Below are 15,035 nucleotides of genomic sequence, written 5' to 3' on the forward strand. Positions count from 1 at the left end.
CTACTGGAACTACACACAGCATTCCAACTGTGGCTTAACCAATGCTCTGAGAAGTTGCAACAAGACTTCCTTGCTCCTGACTAATGAAGGCAAGCATCCTGTCTACCTTCTTCACCAATTTATCTACCTGTACTGATACCTTCAGGGATCTATGGACTTGCACGTTGATGTCCCTTTGTTCCTCAGCACTCCCTTAGAACCTACCATTTACTTTGTAAATCTTTCCCTTATTATTAGACCTCCCAAAATGCATCATCTCACACTTATCACACTAATCACAATTTACCAGCTGATCAATATCAGACTTCAGCCTGACACCATCCTCCTCACTATCAATACCAGCAATTTTCATGTCATCTACAAACTTACTAATTATACCTTCTACCATCACATTTAAGTCGGTAATGTACGAAACAAATAGCAAGGGTCCCAGTACAAATCTCCCTGTGGTACACTGCTGGTCACAGGCTTCCAATTACAAAAACAACCTTCCACCATCACCTTTTGTCTCCTGTTTGTAAGCCAATTTCGGATCCAACCTGCCAACTTACCCTGGATCACATAGGCTCTGATCTTTTAATCAAACATTCTATGTGGGACCTTGTCAAAGGCGCTACTGAAGTTCTAGCTGACCACATCAACTGCACTACCTTCATCAATATACTTGTCACCTTTTCATAAAACACAATTAAATTAACCAGACAGGATTTGTCTCCAACAAATCGTGCTGACTAACTCCGTCTTTCCAAGTTTTGATTAATCCTGTCCTTCAGAATTTTTCCAATAATTTCCCTACCACTGACATCAAACTAACTGATCTGTAGTTACCTGGCCTATCCCTCCTTCTCTTCTTGAACAAAGGAACCATGTTAGCTATCCTCCAGTCATTTGGAATTCACCTGTGGTCAGTGAAGTATTGAATATCTTGATGTCTAGCTCGTTTGGTGCACTCTGCAGTAAAATGAGATACTGAATATTAATGAGGCAAATTCCAGCATTAATGGGGTGTTTAACAATATAAAATTCCCATAATTCACTACTGCCTAGTGAGAAACTTGCCATGCCACTCAGAAAAATCATAAAAGATGCAGTGAGATGCAATGTAGAGAAAGGCCTCAATAGACTTCTCATCCAATTCTGCCACATTCTTCACCATTATCACTCATTTTAGCTTTTGTTCTATCATTCGAAGCATTGAGTACAGGAGTTGGGAGGTCATGTTATACTTGTACAAGGCATTGTTAAGGCCACATTTGGAGTACTACGCACAATTCTGGTAACCCTGCTATAGGAATGATGTTATTAAACTGGAAAGGATGCAAAAAAGATTTACAAGGATGTTCCCAAAACCGGAAGATTTGAGTTATAAGGTGAGGCTAGATAGGCTGGGACTTTTTTCTCAGCAGCATTGAAGGCTGAGGGGTGACCTTATGGAGGTTTATAAAATCACAAGAGGCATAGATAAGGTGAATAGCCAAGGTCTTTTCCCCAGAGTAGGACAGTCCAAAACTAGAAGGCATGGTTTAAAGTGAGAGGTGAAAGATTTAAAAGGGTCCTGAGGGGCAACTTTTTAATACAGAGGGTGATGTGTATATGGGACAGTCTGTCAGAGAAAGCAGTGGACGTTGGTTCAATTACAACATTTAAAAGACATTCGGACAGGTACATGGATAGGAAAGGTTTAGAGGCATATGGGACTAGTTCAGCTTAGGGCACCAAATCAGCATGGACGAGTTGGGCCAAAGGGTCTGTTTCCATGCTGTATACCTCTATGACTCTATGACACCTTGGGTCGCTAATGTCCCATGCATTTTAACCTTTCCCTGACCTTCCCTTTTGTTCCACTTGCCACTCCTCAATTTTCAACACTTTGGTATACTATGTTCTCACAGAGAATTCTGGGATTGCTGCGATACTGACCCATGTGAGTGGCATTCAAACCATGAGCAAGTCTTCACTTAAGGTGACAAGACACATCCTTCACCAGCATGCTCTCAACCTTTTTAGGTGTCATATAATCAACTGGATCTGATGTTTCCAAGCTCCAGCAAGATATTGATATCTTTACATTTGTCTTCTACAGCCAGAGCTATTTGGGGTGGCCACCATAAGCATCTCAGGTATCCTCGTTTACAGTAACACTGGGAATGTATCTTACATGGACAGTTAAATCAGTACATGAGTATACAAGATAGACACTAGGAATTTGTACGATGGGGATTTCACTTTAGTTTGCAATTTTCAGTACAAGCACTATCAAAATGAAGATTGGTGAATTATGTTGCTGTGGTAAACATTTGCTTCTGTTGAATTGCTGTTGGTCTAATATTTTTAGTTACACAAAGCAATATCCGTGGAGTTAAGACAATATGAGTGCATTCAGATGCTGGTTGTGATGACCGGATTAGGCAGATGAGGATACTCTTGGTGCATTGGGAAGGAAAGGAAACATTCATGAGAAGATTTAATCAGTGAGTTGCTGCCTGAGAATTGGTGCAGGGCATAAAGACAAATTTTGATACTCGCTATATTCATGCCTCAAAATCTGCTGAGTCTTTGGAATTTTGATTTGAGAAGCCCAATAGCCAAGAACAGGAGAGTTCTGACATGGTTCTCAATGTTTGCTTGACATGATGCTTATGGAATAGTCCTTATCTCAAGCTGCCATGCACTAATCCAGTGGTCTTACTACAAAATTGCCTCTGAAATGCAGGCCATCAGCCACTAATAACCTATCAAGTTGAAACAGAGACTTACATTCATGGGGGTAAGTATCGTTTTAACTACCACTTCTGGAGTATGCTTTCTAACGCAATATTAAGGCAATGACTTCCTGCTTTGACACACAAATTTAGGCAGTGGACTCTAGCTCAGGCATGTGGCACTCATTAAAACAAATGCTGTGTTTCTTTGTGGTTGCTGGGAGGGCTGCATACCAAACTATCACAGGAAGAATTTCACTGTGGCAAAATGGGACATGTGCCAGTGCACTGCTAAATTCGACTATGCTGTGCCTGTTCTATATCAGAAAAACAGGTGCAATGATGTTGGCTTTCAGCCCAACTATTATATTAGATGAACATAATTGCTGATTACTTGACAGAAGGAAATGATGGACACATACTGATCCGACTCATATACCTTAAAATGGAGCTCCAGTACGCAGGTACATTCATTTCCAAGTTTTACTGGTTTTTAGCTGCTTGGTACAAACGATGTAGTGAAGGCATAATTTTCAAATAGTTAAGTTCTTTAGGGTGCCAGAATTTTATATTACGAAATTAAATAATTGAAATTGGACTTGTCTTCTTTGGTACAACAGATTTCAATGTGTCTTATTTAAAATTTTGAAGATCATGACAGAAATAATTAAAATTGATCCTTCCAAATTGTTCACTAAGACAGTGGGTTTGAATACCAAAATACAAAAATGTTCGGAGTAAATCTTTTTATAACTCTTTTACACAGAGTGTCATACACTTGCAGAATGGGAAAAGCAATTGAAACTGGCTTAATGCTGAGAAAGCAAAGCAGTGGGAATAATTTGCTGAGAGGGAATGGACTGGCCTTTCAATGTTCCAAATAATTCTTACGCTCAATCTGATTTATTTTAAAGACAATTTTTCCACAAAATGACTATTTAGTGAAATACATAAAGCCGTTTTCGGCTACTATAAGTTTTCTTGAAAGAACAACAAAGTAAATTTTGTTTTTCTATTGTACTGGTTTTAATATTTTGTCAAACATTGAACAAAGTAAAAGCTTGTAAGTAGTTAAAGCAACTGACTGGCTTAATTTGTATAATTTTCTTCTTTGGTATTTTCAAGGGAAGAAAGTAGCAGTCACATGCCATTCAATTATTGTGAAAGACAAGCTAACTGTGAAATGCTGTAAGTGCACACATCCTGTTGGTTTGGGAGGGTGGTACTATCAGAAAGTTATATCAAAACAGGATATAAATTAGGAACAGAGATGTCATCTTAGGCAAATTTACAAAAAGTGAAGAACTTACAGGAAGTTACTACTCCACATATGTACATAAGATATGACACTCCAGAAACAGGCCATTTATCAAACCAGCCCTTGCATCATGATTTATGGCTTAATTTAAGCCTTCTCCAATCTTTCTTCACCTAAAAGTACCAGTTCAACCATTTATTTGCTTCTCTAGGTCCCTCTTGAATGAACCTCTAATATGCACTTCAACCACCCCCTGTGGTGAAAAGTTCTTCATTTAAGATATTTGGGCAAAGGGTTTTTTTAAAAAAAATCCCATTAGGTATCTTATTGACTATCCGAAATTGATGGCCTCTGATACTTCTCTTCTTCATATGAGGATACACTCTGGCCTATATTTTCACTGTCATGTGGAGAATGTCTTTACAGTGGTGAGAAAGCTGGAATACTAAGCATTGCCTTCAAACTCAGCATTTATCATTTTCATAGGAGTGAGATTGTTGTTTGTACACAACAGCTTTTGGAGGCAGTTGGCCATTTAAATGACCAAGTGTATCCATTGAAATCAGATTTTAGAGTCCCTGGTGTCTGAAACCTGGAGTCTGGAGATTAGATAAGGTGAAAGCAGGTCCACTCTCAGTGCACTCCTTTTGGAATAGCCAGGATACGCCCTTTGGAGAGTTGAGGTGTCCGCCTGCAGGTATGGTCCCAGGACAACTTGGCATGGGCTGGAAGTCAAGGATCCTTTTGAGAGAGGAAACCTCATGTATAATTTGGGAATGGTCAGCAATCTTTTGGAGGGAGGGTCAGGTATCCTTTGGAACTGTTAACAGTAGAGAAGATTGCATGTAAAAGGTGCATAAATACTGGAACTGTTCAACTTGTCAAGTCCTCTCAACAAGTCAGCCAGTCAAGAAGTGTGAAAATATGTTTTTATGCATGAACGAGCTTTTCTTGGTAGTGTAGCGCAAAACATGGACTTTAATAATAAAAATATATTCTCTTGTGTGCATGGCTACTTGTGGATAATCAATGAGTTGGCTTCGTCAGTGAATAGGGAAGCCACCACTAAATTGGCATAGGAGTATGCAGGGCCATAGGGATGGGTAGAGGAGCATTGGTTAGCATAGGGGATATGGGAGGTGGGTAAAGAACACTAGGGTTGCATGGGTGGCATGGGGAGAGTAAGCGTGATGGGAAGTGAGAAGTGTTAGATGTGAGGGGTGGAGGAATGTTTTATGTTCCTTTGAATCTGGTCCCAGGACACCTTTAGTGGAGGTAAGGCATCCTTTGGAAGAGTAAAGCACCCCTTAGGATTGTGAAAAGACAAGCTTGGGTAGACAAATACACAATGTCATTGTGACTGTGCACTTGTCAACAAATTGTCCAAAAAAGTGTGGAATTAAATAAAAACAGTACTAGGTATTTCTGACAGCCTGTTCACAGCTAATTCCCTAAATTATCATTTTCACAACAGAGTTCCTATCAACTGAGTATTTTGATGGAGAGCTCTAACTGCTTATTGAGTTTACTTATATAAGGGATTAAGCATTCAAGGATTAAACTCGGAAGTGACCATCCATATTTAAATAGACTAGTCTTCACTAAAACATATTCTGAGAATCAAACATATGACGTAAAGATATCTTGAGAGTGAAAAGTAAAGTTGATTCTCCCAAACTTTGTAAAGAACGCAGCTGCTTTATTTCTTAAATAAAACTCACCAATGCAGTTTTTTAAAGACCATACTATATAAATTACCAATAAGATGTTGGCATATTGTGTTTATTATAAACACCATTCCTTGCATTGTATTGTCCTCATCAACTTAATCCCTTGCAGCAGTTTCCTGTCTTCATTCATATAATCATTGGGCTACCCTCTTAGCATCTACCCCATCACTATGAATTTAGAAAAAATGTCCAGAGCTGAGAGCACGTCCAACAATGTATTACTCTTCAACTGAAACAGGGATAACAATCCACAGGTTGCTTTATAAAACAGTATTTTAAGTTATTTCTTCTCTAAATCTTAAGTCAAATTCTTTAAGTATTCTAGTATCCAAAGAAATCTCTACCACCTACTGGCGGAGTACACCTCTAATGTAAATGTTCATTCTTGCTCTTTGCAAATAGAGCACTTGCCAGTTGTTTGACAGAGGTAGGTACTTAAGTTAGTGAAATAAAATCTTATTTCTATGGAGATAGGTGTGAACTCCAGGATGGTATGTTGCCTTCCACTGCCAGCGTCAAGGATGTCACAGAACAGCTGAAGGACATTCTTCAGGGGAAGTCTGAACAACAGAAGTCATGATCCACATTGGGACCAATGATTTTGGTAGAAAGGGAGATGTGGTCTTGCAGTCAAAATTTAAGAAGCTAGGTAGAAAGTTAGCGAGCAGGACCTCAAATGTAGTAATCCCTGGTTTATTCCCAGTGCCACATGCAATAAATACAGAACATAAGGATAAGGCAGGTGAATGTGTGGCTGGAAAGATGTTGCAAGAAGGAGGGCTTTAGATTTCTGGGACTCTGTGACTGGTTCTGGGGAAGGTGTCACCTGTTCAAATTGGACAGGTTGCACATGAACAAAGCTAGAACTAAGTGGGATGTTTTAATAGTTTTGTTGTGAGGACTTTAAACTAATGCAGCAGGATTGTGACAACAAAGACAGAATATTAAAGAGGATTACTGGGGTGGACAAAATACTTGGAGAAATGGATTGCACTAGCATAGAGAATACAAAGACAATAGGTGAAGTTAGAGTATCATCCCTCTTTCTTTCATACAAAGACAAATCAATGTGTTGTCATTTTTTTGTTCCTGAACAAACAAAAATTCTACATTCTTTGTTGAATTTTATTTTTTTTTGTTTCAAACTCTTTTAATATCGGCATTCTCAGATTTCAGATAGCTTCTGTTCAAAGAGAATTAATCTTCCAATGTTTCAAAATTCCAATCTTTCCTTGTTTCCTTTAAAGTACCAATTCATACAAATAATTCTTTAATATGAGAAAACCTTACTAGCCAGAATTAAAGATACAACGGAAAGGCCCAAACAGCATCAGAAAGACTTGGGGATGTGCATGAGCAGTGTGTTTAAATTAGCATTGGAGGAAAGACATTCTTAGTTACAATGTGGTGCAGAACAAGTAAATACAGTTTTTAAAAATAGAAGTGAGCTTCCAAATAATACTAGGCGATGGTCAAGTGGTATTAGATGGTTCAAGTGTTAATCTGGAGACCAGGACCCAGATTCAAATCCTGCCATGACAGATGATTGCATATGCATTCAATAAAAATTTGCAGTTAAAAGTTAATGATGGCCATGAAATGATTGTTCACTAATGCCCTTTAGGGAAGGAAACTGCCATCCTTGCCTTGTCTGGCCTGTATGGGACTCCAGACCCCCAGCAATGTGGTTGACTTTCAACTGTCCACTGAAATATTGGGGATGGGCAATGAATGCAGGCCTAGCCAGTGATGCCACATTTTGTGAATGAATGAATAATAAAATAATCTTTTTAACATATATTTAACTAACTTGCTGGAGCATTTTGAAGGGTAACAAACCGGCCCGAGACTTCCCATGTAAACCAATCAAAGATGGCACACAATTCAAATTTTACCACTGTAACAATGGTTTTATACTATTTCAATACATAACAAATTTTCAATCAAATGTTAGACATTTATTCATCCATATCTCTATACAACAATGTTCGCATAGTTTACATTCCAGGTTTATGCACATGACTATATTATCGAATTATGTTCAAACTAGTGCGCGGGATTGTTATCCATTCATGTCGGAACATGCTCACATCTTCTAATTGTAAGTACATACTTGTGATCAAAAAATCAAAAAAATTGTCCTTTATGCCCTCATTTAAGAGAAAGCAATGAATTTTAAATTGGGGTTACTATGTATGTTTGTGAATGCACTGAGTGCAGTAAATAAAACAGGGGAGTTACAGACACAGATTGCCATGTAGAAATATGATGTTGTGACAAGCACAAAGATCTTGCTCAAGGAAGGTCAGAACTGGGTGGTGTATATTCCTACATACAGTGTTCAGAAAAGTTAGGAAGGAAAGGAAAGGAGGGAGTGAGAGTTCTAGTATTGATTAAGGAGAACATTGCAGTGCTGAAGAAAGACAATGTCCTAAATGGCCCAAGGGTAGAATTAATCTGGTTACAGCTAAGGAATGAAAAAGGTGCAATTATATTGCTCAGTGTAGACTATTGGACACCGACTAGTGGTAAAGATATATAGGAACAAATCTGCAGGGAAGATAAAGGGGATGTCAATATTATAGAGTGGTTATAATTGGGGTCTTTAACCATCTGAATGTAGACTGGGCCTGTGGTAGTGTTAAGAGTTGAAAGGAGCAAACGTTCTTATGTTGTGTTCAGGAAACTTTCCTGCAGACTACGGCCAGTCCAATTCGATGGAATGCACTTTTGGACCTGGTTTTTGGAAATGAGGTAGGCCAATTAGATCAAGTGTCAGTGGGGGATCAATGAGGAGATAGTGACCATTGTAACATAGTTTATAATAATGATAGAAAAACACAATGGGCAATCCAAAGTAAAAATAATTAAATGGGGAGAGCCACCTTCAATGAGGAAAGAACAGAGCTGGGCCTGATAGATTAGAACAAAAAGTTCAATCTGTAAGTGAACAATGAGTTAGTTTGAAAGAGGAGATAGTTCATGTACAGTCAACGTATATTCCCTCAAAGTGGAAAGGGAGGATAAACAAATCAAGAAGAATCAGATGAATAAGGATATAAAAATTAAAATGAAGAAGTAGAAGTGTGCTTATGACAGGTGTTAGTTAGAAAGTACAATTGAGAAACCAGAAGATTACAGAAGTTTAGAAAGGAGGTGAAAAAAATGGGGAAGCAAAAAGGGATTATGAGAAAAAGACTGGAGACCAACATGAAGAGGAATCCCAAAACCTTCCATAGGCACATCAAAAGGGTGGTGAGGGAAGGAGTAAATCAGCTTCGGGATCAAAAAGGAGATTTACACATGGAAGTAAGAGCTACAGCTGCAGAGTTAAATTTACATCTATCTTTATCAAAGTGGTAGATGCTACCAGGGCTATGGGCTCAAAATTGATAAGGAAGAAGCTCGCATAAGCTATCAATATTTAAAGTTGCTAAAGAACTGAGACCAGATGCAGCACATCCAAGCATGTGGAAGGAAACGAGAGTGGAAATGTAGGGGCACTGTCCATAGTCATCTACGCTTCCCTAGACTCAGGAGAGATACCAAAGAACTGGAGAATTGCAGACATTACTCACTTGTTCAAAAAAGGCTAGACCCAGCAATTACATACCTGTCACTTTAACTTCAGTGATGGGAAAGCTTCTACAAACAATTATTTAGAATAGCATCAGTAGTCTCATGGAAAAGATGGGTTGTTTTGCAAAGACAGTATGGATTTCTAATTTTAATTTGCTGGAGTTTTTGAAGAGGTAACAGAAAGGATCAATGAGGGTAAATCTGTAGAGTGGTTCACATGGATTTCCAAAAGACATTCAATAAAGTGCCACATAACACTGTGAGCAAAGTTGGGACGATAAGCAGAATAGCTTCCTTACACACTGTAACAATGAAATATCACATTCAGAGCACAGTTGTGTTTTAATACTTGTTATGTTTGATCCTGCTCACTAACAAGGATAGGACTCTTGTTGACAGGTCACTCAGATCAGTTCATGGGTCATTGAACAATAGTGGTTTCTTGTTGAAAATATAGGGAAGGAGGCAGAAGTGAGAATGCTAAAGGCTGTACCAACAATAGATTTTTAAAATTTCATTCATGGGATAGGGGCATCCCTGATAAGAAGGGAGTTCCAAGATTGTGACCCAGTGACATGGAAGGAATAGTGAATGGACTAATGGAAGGGGAAATTCACAATGGACAGTAGGGAGGGAAGGTTGTTTGCAAAAACTAAGAGGCACAGTTGGAGAAGGTTGCAGAAACAGGATAGATGGTGTTTGGAGCTCAGTTCAAGGTTAAACAGGAAATCAAGGTTACACACTATAAGTAAGTAAACAGCTCAGAAAGAAAATGGAATGGAGGTGGAATGGAAAAGATTGGGCTGAATAGGATGACCTTACACAAAGAAATTACATCAGCGAAATATGCATTTCAATCCAAGAAGACCATGGCAGCACTTAACCTACCAGGTGATCATGGGCTAGTGACATTTGGCCACAAGGATGAGGAAATTGTAAAAATACGTTTAAATAAAAGCTAGCAAAAGCAAGTAAGAAATTGTAAGATCCAGTGAAATTGAATTTTTGGGGAAAAGAAGCAAAACTAAAGTTGAGCAAGTGACTTGAAAGTTTGATTAAGTACTTAAATGCTACAAATATATTTATTAATTATATAAGAGAAGGATAGTGTGACCTCAACTTCTGTTTTGAGTGACACTACGGAGCAATAGCTGGTACACAGAAAGATTTGTTTTCCTATAATGACATCTTGTGGCTGGAACATGATCTTCTTAGAAATTTATATGAATTGGAGATGCAGATTTCAGTAGAAAAGAATAAAAATAATTTATTACATTCCATAAGTTTTTTTTAACTTTGAGCTCTAGTTTGGATTTAGAATTTTATGTGCTTTTTTAAAGAAAACTCAGAAAAAAGGAAAAATGATTTTAATAGTACTTTTCAAAACACACAGGATGTCTCAAATGCTTCAGTCAATTAAGTACTTCTGTGAAGTGTGATCACTGTTTCAATATTGGAAATGTGGCAAGCAATTTGTGCACAGCAAGCTTCCACAAATAGGAATGTGTTAAGCACTAGATAACCTAAAATAACTTTTGTGGTGTTGGCTTAGGGATATATTTCCAGGAGACCAAGAATAAATGCCTTTTGTGTCTTTGTAGGATCTTGCACATCCACCTTAAAAGGTTGATGGTACCTCTGTTTAAAGAATCATTGAACAAACTAAGAGGATCTGCATGTTAAAAAGAAGTAGCAAATTAAAAGCAGCTCATGTTTCCTGTTACCTTTGCAACCTTGAACTAATAAACCATCGCAACCAAAACTATGGTTATTGAATACCCCAAAAATATGACATTTAATATACTGAGAATTTTGTCAAGAGTTTCTGCCAAAAGAAAAGTTATATGGCTTCTGTTGCCACTTTGTAAGTCGCTTTGGGGTTAATCTTATCAGAAATTGGATGGGTGTCAATTTCTGGGAATTTCACGAAGGGTCTCTTTCCATAAGTACTAGCGAGTTTTTGCATGTTCTTCTCTGCAGCTTGTCTCATTAGCTATAACTACTACTCTGTGGAACCCCTCTTGCACTATCGTGCGCTCAACAATGGTGACAGTACTCACCACTGCTGGTACTTCCCAAGCTTCCCAGCGCTGGTGCCATTTTCAGGCCAGGATGCTCACCAGGCCACTTACTGGCAGCCAAGAGCTACCATCACAGTGTATGTAGTGGGAGGAGAACCAAACAGAGGCAATTCTGCGTACAACAAGGTGCAGGGCTGGATGAACACAGCAGGCCAAGCAGCATCATAGGAGCAGAGAGGCTGACGTTTCGGGCCTAGACCCTTCATCAGAAAAGGGGGAGGGGAAGGGGGTTCCGAAATAAATAGGGAGAGAGTGGGAGGCGGATAGAAGAGGGATAGAGGAGAGGATAGGTGGAGAGGAAACAAACAGGTCGAAGAGGCGGGGATGGAGCCAGTAAAGGTGAGTGTAGGTAGGGAGTTAGGAAGGGGATAGGTCAGTCCAGGGAGGACGGACAGGTCAAGGGGGCGGGATGAGGTTGGTCGGTAGGAGATGGAGGTGCGGCTTGAGGTGGGAGGAGGGGATAGGTGGGAGGAAGAACAGGTTAGGGAGGCGGGGACGAGCTGGACTGGTTTTGGGATGCGGTAGCGGGAGGGGAGATTTTGAAACTTGTGAAATCCACATTGATACCATTGGGCTCTGATGAAGGGTCTAGGCCCGAAATGTCAGCCTCTCTGCTCCTATGATGCTGCTTGGCCTGCTGTGTTCATCCAGCCCTGCACCTTGTTGTCTCGGATTCTCCAGCATCTGCAGTTCCTACTATCTCTGATTCACCCCCTTCCCCTCCCCCTTTTCTGATGAAGGGTCTAGGCCCGAAACTTCAGCCTCTCTGCTCCTATGATGCTGCTTGGCCTGCTGTGTTCATCCAGCCCTGCACCTTGTTGTCTCGGACTCTCCAGCATCTGCAGTTCCTACTATCTCCAATTCTGCGTACACTTAGGTGGCAGAGCTAACATTTCATTGCAAACACAAGCTCACATTCGTAAAAGTTTCCAATCATCACATATGATTGACAGTCATTGTAACTGAATTTATAAGAACTAAGCAACACAGGTTACCCATCTTTAACATCATCCCATCTTAGAACCCCATCTACAGGAGTGCTATTCTTCCCCCTAATGTCCAGCGTGGTATGATAGTTTTTATTGTTCAATCTGGAGGTATCTCATGCTGGAAAGCATTCAAATGGTTGAAAATATTAGTCAGTAACAGCAAAAGCAAAAATGAAGTAAAAACAAAGAAAAGCTGTATTTGCTTCTGGGAATCACATTGTTGCCTGCCTCACAATAAATAACAAATTTACAATCGATGAATGATCACTGCATCAAAATCATATCTATTGGAACCAGGTATCAAGTACGTTCTCTGTAGTTTGTTGCACTGCTGCATCATGCAGAAATAGATGTTCCTGTTGCTCAGGATCTTCCTTGGAAGTCTGGTGCCTCCCTCCCAGCTCCTCAGTGTGCATCACATTTTATCTTTGCCTGCTCCAAACATGATTATGCCAGGACTATGCAGCACACTCTGCCTGGATTAATCCCCAGACTGATCCAAACATCAGAACCTTAACTTCAGCCAGCCTAACATCTGCTCAGTGATCGCTGTAGTTGAGAAATAATCTACATTGTATTTACTATTTGCCTCACTCAGGCAATAAATAAATGGAGTTATTGGTCAGAGAGTACAGTCTGTAGCGCTTTGCACATGTAGGATGTCAGCTCTGGCAACATCTACTGTCCAAGCTGCAGCACTGACCTTGTGACAAGAAAATGAGATGAAGTGTGTGATCGGGCACAAGTTGGATCAGATACAGCTTTGATACATTTGTAGGCTGAGGATTAAGAGATTCCGCCCAGATCAACAGTGGATCCTCAGAATGAAACAGTTGCATGAAAGCTGTCACCTTGATGGCGATTTGAATAGGATGACCACTCACCCTTTCAGGTTGCAGGTCCCGCTCCAGAAGATCCGCAGTCTGTGGCAGCATTGCGCCTCATTCAACCGGAGGATGATAGATCCCAGGCCTCCTGTACATCCAGCAGGATGTCCCTGAGGGAAACGTCAGCTGTGACCTCTGCATGGTGAGGTCATATGGCAGCTTACAAAGGTTGCTGTTGGTCCTGGGCTTTCTGGTCTGTTCCCCTCAATTTCTCTGTCTTTGTAGCACCACAGCCACTCCTGTAGCTTGATCAATTGGTCACAGTTCCGAACAATGCAATATCTGAAACAAATGGACAGGTTAGCATAAGACCTCCAAACTTTAAGATGGGTGGATCACAGAATGATCCTTTGACATAGGGAACACTATTCCATGAAAGGCAGCACAAGCCACTTCATGCAAAATACAGTGGGAGATAGTAATTAATGCAGATACCTGCCTTTAGTCTGAGGGCTAGGGTGGTCAGTCTCGGGGTAGAGCTGCCAGGCCAGGGGCAGGGCTGTCAGTCTGGGGGTGAGACTGTCTGCGGACAGGCCTGTCAGTCTGGGGGAGGGGTTTTAAGTCTGGGAGCGACGCTGTCAGTTGAGGTAGCCTGTCAGTTAAATGTTTTTAAGGCAAAGATGGATCGATTTTTGAACAGTAAAGGAATTAAGGGTTATGGTGAGCAGGCGGGTAAGTGGAGCTGAATCCACAAAACGATCAACAGTGATCTTATTGAAAGGCAGAGAAGGCTCCATGGGCCAGAAGGCCTACTCCTTCTCCTATTTCTTATGTTCTTATCTGGGGAGAGGGGGCTGTCAATATGGGTGTGAACCTGTTTGTCTGTAGGCAGGGCTGTCAGCCTGCCAAATCCTCAAACACATCCGCCAACTCCAATTAGATCCCAACACTCAGAACATCTTCCATTTCCCATGCCTCTCTGCCTTCCGCAAGTACCATTCCCTTTGCCACTCCTTTGTTTGTGCCACAATCCCCACCAACAAATCTAAGCCCCCCCCACCCCGGTACCTTCCCCTGTAACCGTAAAAGGTACAACACCTGCCAGTACACCACCTCCCTCACCTCCATTCAGGGCCCTAAACAGTCCTTCCAGGTGAGACAGATCTTTACCTGCAACTCCTCCAACCTAGTCTATTGCATCAGTGCTCCCGACGTGATCTTCTCTACATCGGTGAGACCAAACGTAGACTAGGTGACTGTTTCGCCGAGCTTCTTCATCTGGCCCGAAACGGCCAGCGTAACCTTCCGGTCACCGCCAATTTCAACTCCCCGCCCCACTCCCCCTCTGACATGTTCGTCCTCAGCCTCCTATAGTGTCACAGCAACTCAGAACACAAATTTGAGGAAAATACCTTATCTTCCGCCTGGGCATCCTACAGCCGGAGGACTCAACACTGAGTTCTCCAATTTCAAATAACCTTCCCACCCATTCCCCAGCTTCCTTTCCAACCCCACCTCCTCCCTTCTATTCCACCTTCTGACCATCCCTTCCAGCCACCCCTCCCATCGAACAACAAGGTCGTACATACCACCCAGTGTCTACCCATCACCACTATTCCACCTCCTGCCCATTCTTTATCGGCAGGTCCCCCTACCCCCACATCCAGTCCAGAAAAGCGTTATACCCAAAACGTTGACTACACCTTTCCTCCAGATGCGGCCATGACTTGCTGTGTTCTTCCAGCCTCCTGTTTATCTACGTTGTCAGTTGAACGGTTAGGCTGGAGGCGGGATTATCACTATAGGAACGGGCCTGTCAGTCTGGAGGGCGGGGCTGTCAGTTCGGGGGCGGGACCATCCGTCTGGGGG

The 15,035-nt window shown here is 41.1% G+C and overlaps 1 long non-coding RNA gene across 2 annotated transcripts in view; it reads right to left on the reverse strand.

The window, feature by feature from the left end:
* LOC125484455 overlaps positions 1 to 14,977 on the reverse strand; it is a 30,296-nt gene extending 15,319 nt beyond the window's left edge. For both annotated transcript variants that reach the window (XR_007263285.1, XR_007263284.1), the window contains exons 1-2: positions 14,870 to 14,977; positions 13,224 to 13,508 (exon numbers count right to left, since the gene is read on the reverse strand). This is a non-coding gene — a long non-coding RNA (uncharacterized LOC125484455). The remainder of the gene's footprint in view (positions 1 to 13,223; positions 13,509 to 14,869) is intronic.
* Between the last annotated feature and the right edge of the window lie 58 nt (positions 14,978 to 15,035).

Source organism: Rhincodon typus, chromosome 11 (assembly GCF_021869965.1).
Source record: "Rhincodon typus isolate 14 chromosome 11, sRhiTyp1.1, whole genome shotgun sequence".
NCBI lineage: Eukaryota > Metazoa > Chordata > Chondrichthyes > Orectolobiformes > Rhincodontidae > Rhincodon > Rhincodon typus.